Source organism: Anomaloglossus baeobatrachus, chromosome 6, assembly GCF_048569485.1.
Source record: "Anomaloglossus baeobatrachus isolate aAnoBae1 chromosome 6, aAnoBae1.hap1, whole genome shotgun sequence".
Taxonomy (NCBI): Eukaryota; Metazoa; Chordata; class Amphibia; order Anura; family Aromobatidae; genus Anomaloglossus; species Anomaloglossus baeobatrachus.
Genome location: NC_134358.1, coordinates 42820692 through 42835352, shown reverse-complemented (window position 1 = coordinate 42835352; position 14661 = coordinate 42820692). Strand labels below are relative to the sequence as shown.

The 14661-nt window shown below is 43.4% G+C and overlaps 1 protein-coding gene across 5 annotated transcripts in view; it reads right to left on the bottom strand.

Annotated features, from left to right (window-relative positions):
* Nucleotides 1-14661, bottom strand: part of LOC142317006 (uncharacterized) — a 378054-nt gene that overhangs the window by 252375 nt on the left and 111018 nt on the right. The gene's annotated exons all lie outside the window — the stretch shown is intronic.

The following is a 14661-nucleotide window of genomic DNA, read 5'->3' as shown; positions in this document are numbered from 1 at the left end:
GCACTAATTAAAAAAAAACATCCTTAGCCTATGTGCACACAGACTCTTTTTACTAAGTTTTTGAAGCAAAAATGCAAAGTTTTTCACTTTTAGTTTTGAAACTTGGAAGAGGATTTGAAGATTTTCTGCTCAGTGGGTATGTGCACACGGCATCTTCTTCAGGTGCAATCACCATGATATACAGTATATACCTCTCATGGATGCAATCATTATATAATGTTAAAATAGTTCATTTTCCTAGTACTGTAAGCAAAGGCACCAGCTACTGTATAATGGTGACTGCTATAAGGTATAATTAGTAGGAGGTTGTCCTGCTCTGAATTACATCTGTATTACAGGATAAAGCAGCTACCTGGAGCCACCACTAAGGGGAGCTGACTACACGCAGAATTACAGTGTTATTCCCACAATCACATTATTTTTTCATAATGTACAGTAAATCAGTACTGATTGTTAATCTAAAGAATAAGCCTAACATAACTGTTTCCTTTTTGGACCTTTACGTGTTTTCTTATGTCTCCTTTTGTGCTTGTAGCTTTAGATAGGTAAAGGGACAGTTCTATTCTTACACTGATAAACCTAAATTTCTCGGCAGCATCTTGCTTATCCTCTGTGCTGCAGACCCTCCCTCTTTAACTACTTCTCTCTGAATTGTCATCAGTGTAAACTAAAGGCCCTGTCACACACAGAGATAAATCTTTGGCAGATCTGTGGTTGCAGTGAAATCATGGACATATTGTTCCATTTGTACACAGCCACAAACCTGGCACTGATTGGCCACAATTTCACTGCAACCACGGATCAACCACAGATCAACCACAGATCTATCTCTGTGTGTGACAGGGCCTTAAGTGTATATATGAAATAGAGATAGAGAGACAGGCGCAATATGAGAAGCATCCGTGGATAGATTTAGGATAGATATTTAGAACTGCTCACCTTTGCAGGTTGTGCACCCCCGCACAACTCCAGTGAAAGCGTGTCAGTCCGGGGTATTCCTCCGCTCTGATTGCAGTGTCCAAGCTTATTGAATCCAGAATTATGGTATCGTTGTCGGCTTCTGAACTCCACTTGGGATTCAGGTTTTCCTCCACGATCCTCCAGTTCCCAGCTGGATTCTATAATGGGTTGGCAGGTCCTTTTGCAGCTACTACCGAAATCCCAGGTAGGGAGTGGGTATATGGAAAAGAGTTCTTTCGGTCTGGTGTCGCGCATAAGGAACCACTTGTTGATATTAAATGTTGTACTTTATTAATTATAAGCTCCTATTAATACAACGCGTTTCAGCAGACAGCATATTGTCTGCTGAAACGCGTTGTATTAATAGGAGCTTATAATTAATAAAGTACAACATTTAATATCAACAAGTGGTTCCTTATGCCCTACACCAGACCGAAAGAACTCTTTTCCAGGGCCTTAAGTGTAGAAATCATCTTATGCTTCTGTGCATTTTCTGCTCTTATACAGTACCCTGCCTGGCAGACTTTATCTTCTGCCAGCTACATCAGTATAGCCGCCTGTGTGTCTTTACATTATTGTTAGCAGGTTTCTCTCAGAGCCCAACTCTCCTGCACTCCTCAACCACAGAGCATGTAATGTAAGCTGTGTAATAAGTTGTGCTTGATACCTGTTGCTGAGAAATCATGTTATATGAAACTGTAAGGGGTACTTTCCACGCTGCGACATCGGTAACAATGTGTTACCGACGCTGCAGCGATAGTCCCCGCCCCCGTCGCAGGTGCGATATCTTGTGATTGCTGCCGTAGCGAATATTATCGCTACGGCAGCTTCACATGCACTCACCTGCCCTGCGACCGTCGCTCTGGCCGACGACCCGCCTCCTTCCTAAGGGGGCGGCTCGTGCGGCGTCACACGGCAGGCGGCCAATAGAAGCGGAGGGGCAGAGATGAGCGGGACGTAAACATCCCGCCTACCTCCGTCCTTCCGCATTGCAGCCGGGACACAGGTAAGGTGATGTTTCTCGCTCCTACGGCTTCACGCACAGCGATGTGTGCTGCCTGCTGGAACGAGGAACAACATCGTACCATCGCGGCTGCAAAATTATGGAAATGTCGGACCCTACACCGATCATACGATAACGACTTTTTTGCGCTCGTTAATCGTATGTAAAAGGATTTGCACACTACGATATCGACAGCGACGCGAGATGTGCGTCACTTTCGATTTGACCCCACCGACATCGCACCTGCGATGTTGTAGTGTGCAAAGTACCCCTAAATGTTGCTCCTTTGATGCATGTGGCAAAAGATAATTCACTGCCATATGCATTGACAAAACAGCATTTGCAGTTTCACATCAGTGATCTCTAAGCAGCAAGCAACATAGAAAGCTCAGCTTTCCACTCTCTAGTCATTACAAGTTCCATTGTGAAAGAATTTAGGAAAGTTGAGCTCTGCTAGACACCATCTAATGATGTTATAACATTAAGTCAGCTATATTGATGTTATACTTAGGCAGCTGAGAGTGACTGCACTGCCTAAGCTAGACCAAGAATAGTGGAACTACAATAGGACGGTACCAATAGCAACTGTAGGGTACACAGAGTCTGGAAGGGCTTTCTTTGGGAACTGATATAGCAAAAAAAATAAAAAATATATTTATACATTATTATAAGACCACATTGTGATTATCTGAATAACCCTTTAAATGCAGCCATCACTAGAAATAAGCGAACTTGCTCAAAAAAGGTTCACCAATCTCAAAAGACTGTGAGCTGTCATTAACCCCTTATATTACTCCGATTGCCCCGCACCATGGCAATCGGGATGAACCGGGTAAAGTGGCGGGATTGTCCCATCTAATGGATGCGGCAATTCTGAGAGGCTCTGGGCTGCTATTGTCAGGCTAGGGGGTACCCAATAACCATGAGCCTTCCCCGCCTGAGAATACCAGCTCCCAGCTATCGGCTTTATCTTGGCTAGGTATCAAAATTGGGTGGGACCGCACTCCGTTTTTTAAAATTAATTATTTACATAATTAACAAACAGTCGCATGGGGACTCGTATTTTGATGCACAGCCGAGATAAGCACACGGCTGCAGCCTGTAGCCGTCTGCTTTATCTGTGCTGGGTATCAATATACGGGGGACCCTAGGCCTTACTAACTTAAGTTTTGCCTTATATTGAATTCAATAGAGTTTGGATATGTTCGTCGACCTGTTCAGCGAATATCAGGAAATAGCGAACACGAACCGAACCTTGACAGGTTTGCTCATCTCTAGCCATCACTCTCAAAATGCAAATTTAGCTATTTAAACATTTCAATAGGAGGCTTAGCCCATTTAAAAAAAATCATACATTTTAGAAGTGGAGTGGCCAAAAAGTTCACTTTTAATCCATATAGAAAAGAGGACACTGCGTTGCACCTTTGCAGTGGCCGATTTCTAACACCGTTCCTGACCTTGATTGACAGAGCACTTTTTTTTTAATTTGGTAACATGAATGGCGTCATTCAAAATTACAACTCGTCCAGCATAAAACAAGCCTTCAAGCGGTTATGTCATGGAAAAAATGAAATCAAGTTATGGTTCTTGGACAAAAGGAGAGAATAAAATGAAAGCACAAAAAAAAGTTAAATTGGCATTGTCGGAAAGGTGCTGTATATTTGGGTCAACTTGTTCTGAGTTTTGGCCCTGTAGTTTCTGTGCTTGAACCCGACCAGAGATATAATGACTATATACTGTACATACCGACTGAACATATGTAAGTGCAGGAGGTGGTCGCGCCCCTGACCCCCTACTGTATTATACTGTCTATAAGTGTGATGTGTTATATGAGCTGTAAATGTGCTAGTAATGTATGAAGTGTGCTAGTTAGATATAGCAGAGTGGAGAATATTAAGCTGTATGTAGTATGATGTAAAGCAGGGTTCCCCAATTCCAGTCCTCGAGGGCCGCCAACAGTGCATGTTTTCAGGATTTCCTTAGCATTGCATGGGTGTTGGAATCATCAACTGTGCAGGTGATTAAATTATCACCTGTGCAATACTAAGGAAATCCTGAAAACATGCACTGTTGGCGGCCCTTGAGGACTGGAATTGGGGACCCATGACGTAAAGGTTTAGGAATGTTATGCAGATAGGCTTGTTAGTAAGAGTATATATTAGCGTATTAGCAGGGTAAGGCACTTCCTGGTTAAAGGGAAAGCTGATAATGAAGTGGGAGGTGTGACAGATGGCCAGTGAGTTAGCGAGGTTCCTGGAGTGAAGACGTGGCCTTGTATCTTGGGCCCGTCAAGGAGCTTCCAAGGGTCCGGAACCTACGGCTCACCTCGGGACGGGCTTAGAAGACTTTAGGGACTAGACAGTCATCAAGGCAGAGAGCTTTGGATGGGCAAAAGGAAGTCAAGTGACTAGAAACCGTCAGGGGCAGTGAAAAGTCCAGCCGAAGAGAAAAGTTAGAAGCAAAGGCATATCCCTGGCAGTTGGAGGACTAGGTCCCAGTTAGCGGAATAGGCCAGACCGAGTACCCCGGGAGAAAGCTGCAGTAGGACCGTAGAAGTGTGGCCAGGTCTGTCATGATGGTGGAAGATCTAATAAAATGTTCAACTTTGCCATGAGAACTCTAATGTCATGTGTCTATCTGCTACGTCTACGACGGTGATTGGCTGCAGGGTGGTGGATGCTGCCCTGAAGATAACCGTAAGTGTCGCACAACCCCACCCAAAGCAGTCTACAAGCACAGAGTCTCTCTAGCGAAGGAGTGCGGAGCCATCATGACCCACCGTCCTCACCGTCCTTCATAAGGACAGAAGGAGCGATAGTACATATTGTGTCACACAGAAGGCTGAGTATATATGTATATACATACATCTAAAATTCTGTATATTAGTATTAGGGGCACTTTGCACACTACGACATCGCAAGCCGATGCTTGTGATGCCGAGCGCGATAGTCCCCGCCCCCGTCGCAGCTGCGATATCTAGTGATAGCTGCCGTAGCGAACATTATCGCTACGGCATCTTCATATGCACTCACCTGCCCTGCGACGTCACTCTGGCCGGCGAACCGCCTCCTTATTAAGGGGGCGGGTCGTGTGGCGTCATAGCGACGTCACACGGCAGCCGGCCAATAGAAGCGGAGGGGCGGAGATGAGCGGGACGTAAACATCCCGCCCACCTCCGTCCTTCCCCATAGCTGGCGTGAGCCGCAGGACGCAGGTAAGGTGATGTTCCTCGCTCCTGCGGCTTCACACACAGCGATGTATGCTGCCGTAGGAACGAGGAACAACATCGTAACATCGGTCCTTCCGAAATTATAGAAATGACCAACGCTACACCGATGATACGATTTGGACGTTTCTGCGCTCCTTAATCGTATCAAAATGGATTTACACACTACGATATCGACTGCGACGCTGGATGTGCATCACTTTCGATTTGACCCCACCAACATTGCAGCTGCGATGTCGTAGTGTGCAAAGTGCCCCTTATACTGTACGTCATGACTATATTTACATCCATACGTTATATTAATGTATATTCACATGATATTGATTTGACTATTATAAAAAGAACATCCTCTGCACGTTCTATCCGTACGCTATCGGTAGTCATACACTGCTGCCTGGCTGGCTTTGCTGTAATTGTACAGGTTTATTTTTATCTTCATCAGATTTATGCCAGAAGACAAATTCATTATTCATAAGGGGAGATATATCCTTGAGGGGGGTTTCATCGTCCTCGGAGGACTGTTCTCTGTTCTGCTTCTTGGAGCTCCTCCTTCTTGAAATCAGTGACTCTGTCTGTTCTCTTGATTTGAGGAATAACGCCAACGATAGAGTCAAATTATGTGGCACAAAGGATATAACAAACTGAAAATGTAGATTAAATTGAACAAGGGCGTTGAAGTGAAAAGGATTGGTAAATTAGGATTACAGTTAGAAAAATAATCTTTATTTCTATAGCGCCAACATATTCCACAGTGCTTTGCAATTTAGAGATTGTAATACAGGTAATACAGTTATGGTATATACATTGACCCCAATTGCTGGACAAATCTATTGTTCTCTGCTGTCAGCCATTGTAGAGGAAGAGGTTTACTAAAAAGTGTTTTAGAGACGGAACATAGAAAGGAGCAGAAAATTGCTTTAAAAAGTTTTCCGCCATTTAGATATTGAGAACCAATGAGTCTGACCTGTCATTAAAAGGTTTATAGTTCAGTTGTGGTACCCATGTTACCAGCTGCAGTTTGTTAAAAAAAAAAAAAAAAAAAAAAGGGCATTACTCCCCCTCCCCAGGTCCAATGCTGAGTCCCCATTGCTGCTCCCAGTGTCTGTTATTGTCTGCAGTGCTGACAATGATGATACATCAACAGCATCGCAGCCCAGTGATTGGCTGCAGCAGTAATCAACATGACATCAAAACTGCAGACAGTAACAGACACCTGAAGAAGCAGCGGAGATCAAGTGCTGGACCCAAGGAGGGTGAGTAGAGCAGGTTTTTTTGTTTTAGAAAAGCTGCAGGCTCTGTACTCTGTCTATATCCAGCTAACACTGCAAACAGTTGATTGATGTTGGTTCTAGGTGTCAGAATATTCTAAGGATAGACCATCAATATCTAAAGTGTGGACAATGTGTTTAATTTCCTGTTATGAACTGGTAATCGTGGACGATCACAAAAAATCCCATTAATCAGGAAAAAACAAAAACCACAAGAGTAGTTGGAAATTAAGCTGACCGCAATCCCCTATCTATCAGACAACACTAGAAGTAGCAGTGGGATGTTCCTAACACACCTCGTCACTGCCGGAGAAACTTGCTATACCTCAAAGATAGAAATGAAGAATCCTAACTTGCCTTGGAGCAGTCCCCAAAGAAATAGCAAGCCCCCAACATGTAAACGATGGTGATGTAAGAAAACACAATACACAGATAGAAAATATAGATTAGCAAAGGTGAGGCCTGACTTATTAGATACAACAGGACAGGAAAGATAACTGATTGCGGCCAGCAAAAAATCCTGCAAAAAATACCAAACTCTTGATAGAAAAAAGGCCCTAAGACCACATGGTCTTCTCCCGCTATATCAGGTACTCTTGTGCCAGACACTTTGAACAGAACTGCAGATATAATGGGAAGAAACAAAATCACAGAACAAATAAATTTATTTAGTGCAAATAATCCAAATCAGAACAGGGAGAAACTCCCTTTTTTACTGAAGGAACTCCCCTGCCAAATTAGCAGAGAGCCAGATCGTCACATACAAGAAAACAGACACAGAACAAAATGGAGAAAAAAAACACAAACACCCGTAGGTGCAAAACCAGCAATTAAGCAAAGAAAACCTGCAGACTTATCTGGAGTGAATTCTGGCGCAAGATAAATTGAGGAAACTGAAAGAGAAACTCCAAGCCATCTTCAGAGGCAGAAAAAAACATTTATCACCGGCAGCAGTTAAGCAAAAACTGCTCTCCTATATACACCAGGCTGGTCAGCAATAGGATTTCCTGGATTCCAAATTAATTCCAACACCTGTTTGAGTCACAGATTTAAAATCAGCTTCAATACCATTCCTGGCCACCAGAGGGAACTCCAAGCCAGCACCCACTTGGATGACATTCACAACAATTTCCCATGTGGTTACAATCATTTTCTAATCAGTTAAAGAGGTGGTTCACTACTCTGCAATAGTGGCCACATCTCTCTAAAACTGACAGGGAAGGCTTTTTCTAAATACTTTGTTCAGCCAATTCTACCTGTGAGTGGTGCTATCGCGGTCCACTCATCCCCATGAAGTGACCCCCCCAGGTCTCTGCGACCTCTGAGATCCGGTGTTGTCACGTCAACTTCCAGTTGAACCCAACATCACCGAGGTGGCCCCAGTCTCCGTGAGTGACTAGGCTGTAGGCGGATTTTCACCACACATTACAGCCCAGCATCGCTCCTTCTTGCGGTGCTCTACTGTGACAGAGAGCGCGCTAGAGATGCTGGGCTGTGATGAGTGGTGAAAATCTGCCCACAGCCCAGTCACTCACGGAAACTGGGGTCGGCCTTTGTGATGTTGACGTGACCAAAAAAAGGAAGAATATGTAGTCCTGCACCACTCAGGGTTACCTGATCAGCAGCCAGTTGCAGCGGAGAAGGGAATTGGCTCCTCCATGAGCGTAAACCTGGTTGTGGGTAAACGCTTCAGAAAGGAATACATACAAAGTGCGAGGATAGAAGAAACAAAAGCGGCAAAACTCCAGAAACCAAATAAAAGAAAAAAACTTTTATTCAAACTCTGTGCATAAAAATTGCAGTGGTGAGGCCGGGTGCAGGCCTTCCCAGGTAGTGCTCACTCATTATTAGTTATGAATACTGAGCGCCCAAGCATGGTAGTGCTCGCTCATCACTAGTTACGAGTACTGAGCACCCAAGCATGGTAGGGTTCGCTCATCACTAGTTACCAGTACCGAGCACCCGAGCACGGTAGTGCCCGCTCATCACTAGTTACGAGTACTGAGCACCTGAGCATGGTAGTGCCCGCTCATCACTAGTTACGAGTACCGACCACCCGAGCATGGTAGTGCCCGCTCATCACTAGTTGCGAGTACCAAGCATGGTAGTGCTCGCTCATCACTAGTTACGAGTACTGAGCACCCGAGCATGGTAGTGCTCACTCATCACTAGTTACGAGTACCGAGCACCCGAGCATGGTCGTGCCCGCTCATCACTAGTTACGAGTACCGAGCATCTGAGCATGGTAGTGCTCGCTCATCACTAGTTACGAGTACCGAGCACCTGAGCATGGTCGTGCCCGCTCATCAATAGTTACGAGTACCGAGCACCCGAGCATGGTAGTGCTCTCTCATCACTAATGATCAGTCAAAGAGAAGAAGCAGATTTCTCTGATAAGACATATTACATGGTTTCTTATTTTCATGTATACTATTGATTTATGAACTAAAAATTAAACCAATGTTTATTCTTTTACTGAGGGAAGGTTCACATGTTGCATATTTGGTGCAGATTATTCTGCAGCATAACTACAGCTTTTTGCAGCAGAATCTGTAGCATAATCTGCTAGTGTTACCTGCGGATTTTGTTGCAGATTTCACTCTTTCCATCTGCACTGATTTTGCAGTAAGAAAGGACACGCTGCAGGTTCTAAAATCTGCATTGCAGGTCAGTTTCCGTGCAGTAATTTTTCTGCAACTTGCAGATAGAATTTGTTGGAATTCTATCTACTTAATTGCTGCCATATTATGCTGCGAATTTCCTGCATGTATATCCATGCAGAATATCCACAATATGTGAATGTAGCCAGATTTACCAGTGCAGATTTGCTTGCAGAAAATCAAATCTGCATTACAGCAATAGCATCATGAAATCTCATTCACGCGTTGCAGAAATAATCCACAATAGAAGATTTTCAAAAGCAAAATAAGCTCAGCTTGCAAAAAGCGAACTATGTGGCAAATCCGACACAATTCCGCAATTATTTCTTTGTGCAGATATTGCTGTGGATTTTACAGCTGAGGACAGTCTCCAAACATTAAATATTTATTGGTGGATCCTAACAAAATAAAACAGTATAAAATATATGAAAAGCCTAAGCGTCCCTTAATCTCATCTACTGCAGGAAAAGATGGAATCATTTTAAATTGCGCTTTCCTCTACTTCCCAGGAAATAAATGGAGCCAGAAATGTCTTTGTGCCTCTTATCCCCCCACTAATTAAAAAATAACTATGCTCCCAAGAGAATAGCTCAAGAGCAGAAAAAAACATCTTTTTTTCCCCAAAGCAACCAATGCGGGCGTAGTTTTAGTTTCTCAAATTGCTTTGGAAAAAAAAACACATTATGCGCTGTGGTTCTGTAGTTTGCATACACTGTAGATATCGACATTGCAATATGCAAAATGGTTGGAATATAATGTTCTGTCCAAACAAGACCTGAAAAATGTGTCTCATAACCTACTGCAACTATGGTATTAGCAACACTGATAGGATAGTCTGATAAGTAGAGTTTATAGTTTTCTCATTTCACTAAAATAGAAAGCGTGAGAAACTGCCGGTCGGATGGCATCAAAACACTGCACTGCGTCTTCACTGTCTCCAGCATCAATCATATAACCCTGCACATTGGCAAAGCCATGGAGAAGAGGTGTGCTGCCATCTGCTGGAAGGATTGGAAAATTACAGCTATGTAGAATCTTTCTCCACAATTTCTCCAAGGAACACTGTCCCAATCTTGTAATGTTGTATCAATTACCAAATACTCAGTTTAACACCGCCACTCCATATTTATCAAATGTCGTACCTAATACACCTGTGTCACTTGTTAATACCTTGACTTAAGAGTGCACCAAATTACACATTTTTCAAGATACGAACTGTTGCGATTTATCTATTTTACTTCATGATCCTAGCAGAAGTGTGAGGTACGAGCAGCTTACACTCACCCTCTCTCTGAACCCCGCAGCCTGGCGTCCTCATCTCATGCAGTCAGCTGATCAGCTGTCTGCAACACGCCGCATGCTTAAAAAAAATATTATAGTTCACCCTCCCACCAGTCCCCCACAGCGCGGCATCCTCATCTCATGCGGTCAGCTGATCAGGGCAAGTGTGCGGCATGATGGTGGCCATGTACCAGGATGAGAGGGCAATGTACCAGGAAGCGGGATCATATGTACCAGGATGGGGAACCATGTACCAGGATGGGGGATCATATGTACCAGGATGGGGAGCCATGTACTAGAATGGGGGGCCATGTACCTGGATGGTAGAACATATGTACAAGATTAGGGGGCCATGTACCAGGATGGGAGAACATATGTACGAGGATAGGGGGGCCATATACCAGGATGGGGGATCATATGTACCAGGATGAGGGATCATATGTACCTGGATAGTGGAACATATGTACCAGGATGGAGGACCAGGTATCAGGATGAGGGAACATATGTACGAGGATGGGGGGCCATATACCAGGATGGGGGAACATATGTACCAGGATAAGGGGCCATATACTAGGATGCAGGATCATATGTACCAGGATAAGGGGCCATATACTAGGATGCGGGATCATATGTACCAGGTTATGTGGGCCATATACTGGATGGGGAAACATAGGCACCAGGATGGGGTGCCATGTACCAGGATGGGGGAATATATGTACTAGGATGGGGGGGCCACGTACCAGGATGGGGGATCATATATACTAGGATGTGGGGCAATTTATCAGGATGGATGCCATATACCAGGATGGGGGATCATATATACTAGGAAGGGGGGTCATGTACCAAAATGGGGATCATATATATCAGAATGAAGGGCCATATACCAGGATGGTGATCATATATACCTGGATGGGGGCCATGTGTCAAGTTGGGGATTCATATATACAGTACCAGAATGGGGGCCATATACCAGGACAGGGGGCCATAAGTAGGGGCTGGCACGGATTAATAGGATTTAAATTAATTTCAATGGGGATATTTAATTTGATATAAGAGCAAGTTGAGTTAAGAACAAATTAAACTCGTAAGTCAAGGTATTACTGTATTAGATAATAAAATCAATGGGTCAAAGGTTAGAAAAGTTTTGAGCAAAGTGAAACTTTTTATGCATGTTGATTGGTATAGTTTGCAATGTTGGTTCAGGGCAAGTAACCAAATGTGTCAAAATTCACATGTGAATGTAAACATTTTGAGCAAATTGTGACTTTCTTTGCAGTTTTGAAATGGTTGCTGTGGTCCTTGAGAAGATTTCGACAAATCTCAGACAGCTGATGTTATTGGCCGGATACCATCAAGAATGAACATTGAAAAATGATATAGATAACAGGGAAGCACAGACAACGGTGAGAAGTGGCCCACAGAAAATCCAAGCATCGGACACAACTGAATAGACAGAATGAAAATCAAATCACAAATGGTTCTAACATAAATGTATTTTTTTCATGCCATCTATTTAGTGACTCATGTCATACTTCATTATGCCAAACTGTTAACCATATCCCCTATTATTCTCGTCATATTAATATTTGATGTAGACACGAAAAACTAATGTAAAGACGTACGCCAGATTTACCAAAATTTTATTTAATTTATTATGATAAAATGCTGCAAGTTGTGCAAAAAAATTTGAGCAAACAATGAAAATTCTTTTGCATAGTTACATAGGTTGAAAAAAAGTTCAACCTTCCTCCACCTATTATACGTTTTTGTTGCTAAACTATCTGTAAACCACAATGCTGTGTATACTGAAGAAATCATCCAGTCCCTTTTTAACAGTTGTTATAGTATCTGCCATTACTACCTCTTGTGGTCCGCATTCCACAGTCTGGCTGCTCTAACTGTAAAGAACCCTTTCCTATTTAGCTGCCGGAATCACCTTTCTTCCACTTGCAGTGTCTGCCCCCTGGTCCTTAGTATTGTCTTTGGAAGGAATAAGTCATGTGCCATTCCTTTATATTGACCACACATGTATTTATACATATGAATGAGATCTCCTCTGAGACATCTGATTTCTTAACTAAACAAATCCATCTTTTCCAACCTTTCATCATACGGGAGGCCTCCGTTCCTTGCAATTATCTAGCTGATTGCCTTTGAACTGACAATAACTTCTGAATGTCCTTTTTAGAATGTGGAGCACAAAACTGGATCCCATATTCCAGATGTGACATGTGATTTATAGAGGGGTAACAATACGTTGGGATTATGAGATTTTAGCTCTCTTTTTTATGCACCCTAAAATCTTGTTTGTGTCATGATTTACTCCTGGCTCAGCTGCAGCTGAGCCATTTTTTTAGTTTCACTTCTGATACAGGTCACGTTAGGGGTTAACTCTTTCTGCCTTGTTCTGGAGGTCAGGCTACTTTATTAGGGCACTGTTTCTCTGGGACTATGCCAGTAATATTTCTGGCTCTGCTGTGTTCTGCTCGTGAGTGACCTGTTGTCTGCCCTGTCCCCTCCTGACCTCCGTGTTCACCTGACCTGTTAACCTCCTCTGTTCGCTGTTTCCGTCTTGTCAGTGTCTCTTCCGTTGTCTCCCTTCAGCTCCCTGCTCATCTGTCTCCCTGTTCGTTCCTTATCTGTTTACCTTGATTCTGTTCTTATCTTCCCATTCTCCCTCGCTTCTGAGTTCTGATTTCCAGGCTACTGACTGTTTGCTTCCCTCTAACTATGTTTAGACTTTGCCCCTGTGTATTTAGAAGACCTCATGTTGTGACACGGCTTTCTGACGATTCTACTGCCATCTGGTGGGCTTGACTACTATTACCTCTGCTAGGGAATTCTCTGCTCATACGTTTCCTCCACTCTAACCCCCCCCCTAGTGGTTTACCAGCTAACTACCTTGTCAGGTAGTTTCAGGAATCCTCTCTGTCCCACATTACTGCGCTGTACTGCTAGTGTACATCTTAGAGTACGGCGTGACAGTTTGCTTTTGCAGCTGCTGCCTGACATTGAGTGCTGCTGCTCAGCTTATTTAAGTCCAAATTCTTCTGTTTCAATGGCATGGCGGTCAAGTAGTAGTGATTTGTAACTGATCATAAATAGTTTATGCTTCATTTGGACGTCCATTTTTATAGTCTATGAGGCTATCATTCATTGAAGAGACCCAACTGTCTATTAAAACATATTTAAAGACCTGTCACAAGGTCAAAAGTGGCCACTTTGTGTTCTTATTTCATTCCCCCTACTCCACTGAGTATTTGTCATGATGTGACTGTGGGATAGCGAGGGACAGGTTGTTTCTCTGCTGTTCCTTATACTAGGGGACCCTCGACTATCCTTGTCTCCTGGATTAACCCTGAAGATGGACAAGCTGGAGTCCCATGGCTTACTATACTCCTGAGTAAAGCTGATCTGTTGTCCCCCTCCTAAGGAAGGCAGGAGCAGGAGTCTGATGGAAACACAGTTGAGACAGACTGGGATAACAGAAACTCAGTCACACTGCACACTAGAAAAACAGTAAAAAACTAAAGTGAAAAGCAAGAGCAGTAAGGCAGCAACAAAGGACAACAAAGTTTAACACCATAATCTTACACAGCAATAATATCACAACCACTAGAAATCCTGAATAAATTCACCTCTCCAGGCCAGGTATAGTCAAGTCATAGCTGGCACCATAAGAACAGTGCAACCAGCATATACAGGAGGAGAGTGAACCTGACTGGCTCTCCCATAGCATGTGACCAAGGAGATTAACAAGCAGTCCAGCAAAGATTAACTCTTTCTAGCCTGCCTAAAAACCACAGGTCTGTGAATCAACGCCCGAATCACCCTGTGCCGATCACAAACATCAGGGAAGTTATCAGGCGGAAGGCAGGAATCTGAAGGTTCCCCAGATCCTGACAGTCGGCGATACCTGCAAAAACCTCCCTGTAATAGTAATCTGATATGGTTTTTTTTTTTTTTTAAATATGCCATGTGGTTCTAGAGATGTGGGACCTTTTTATTTACTTCTCATTTTTATGGTCTTTACAAAGGACGTGGTTTAGAGCAATTTAAAGCTCCTGTGAATCCTCTTAGGCATGCCCCTTTATAAAGACCATAAAAATTAAACAATAAGGACGAGAAAATTCAGATCACTGATCCTGCTGTCCACCGCTCCTTGTTCGGCACCAGCGCACGGAGAGTTTGGCTGCCAAAATTCAAAAAGAGAAGTCCAGCGCAGTCCTCAGGTTGTAAATAAAATCCAACGTTTATTTAATA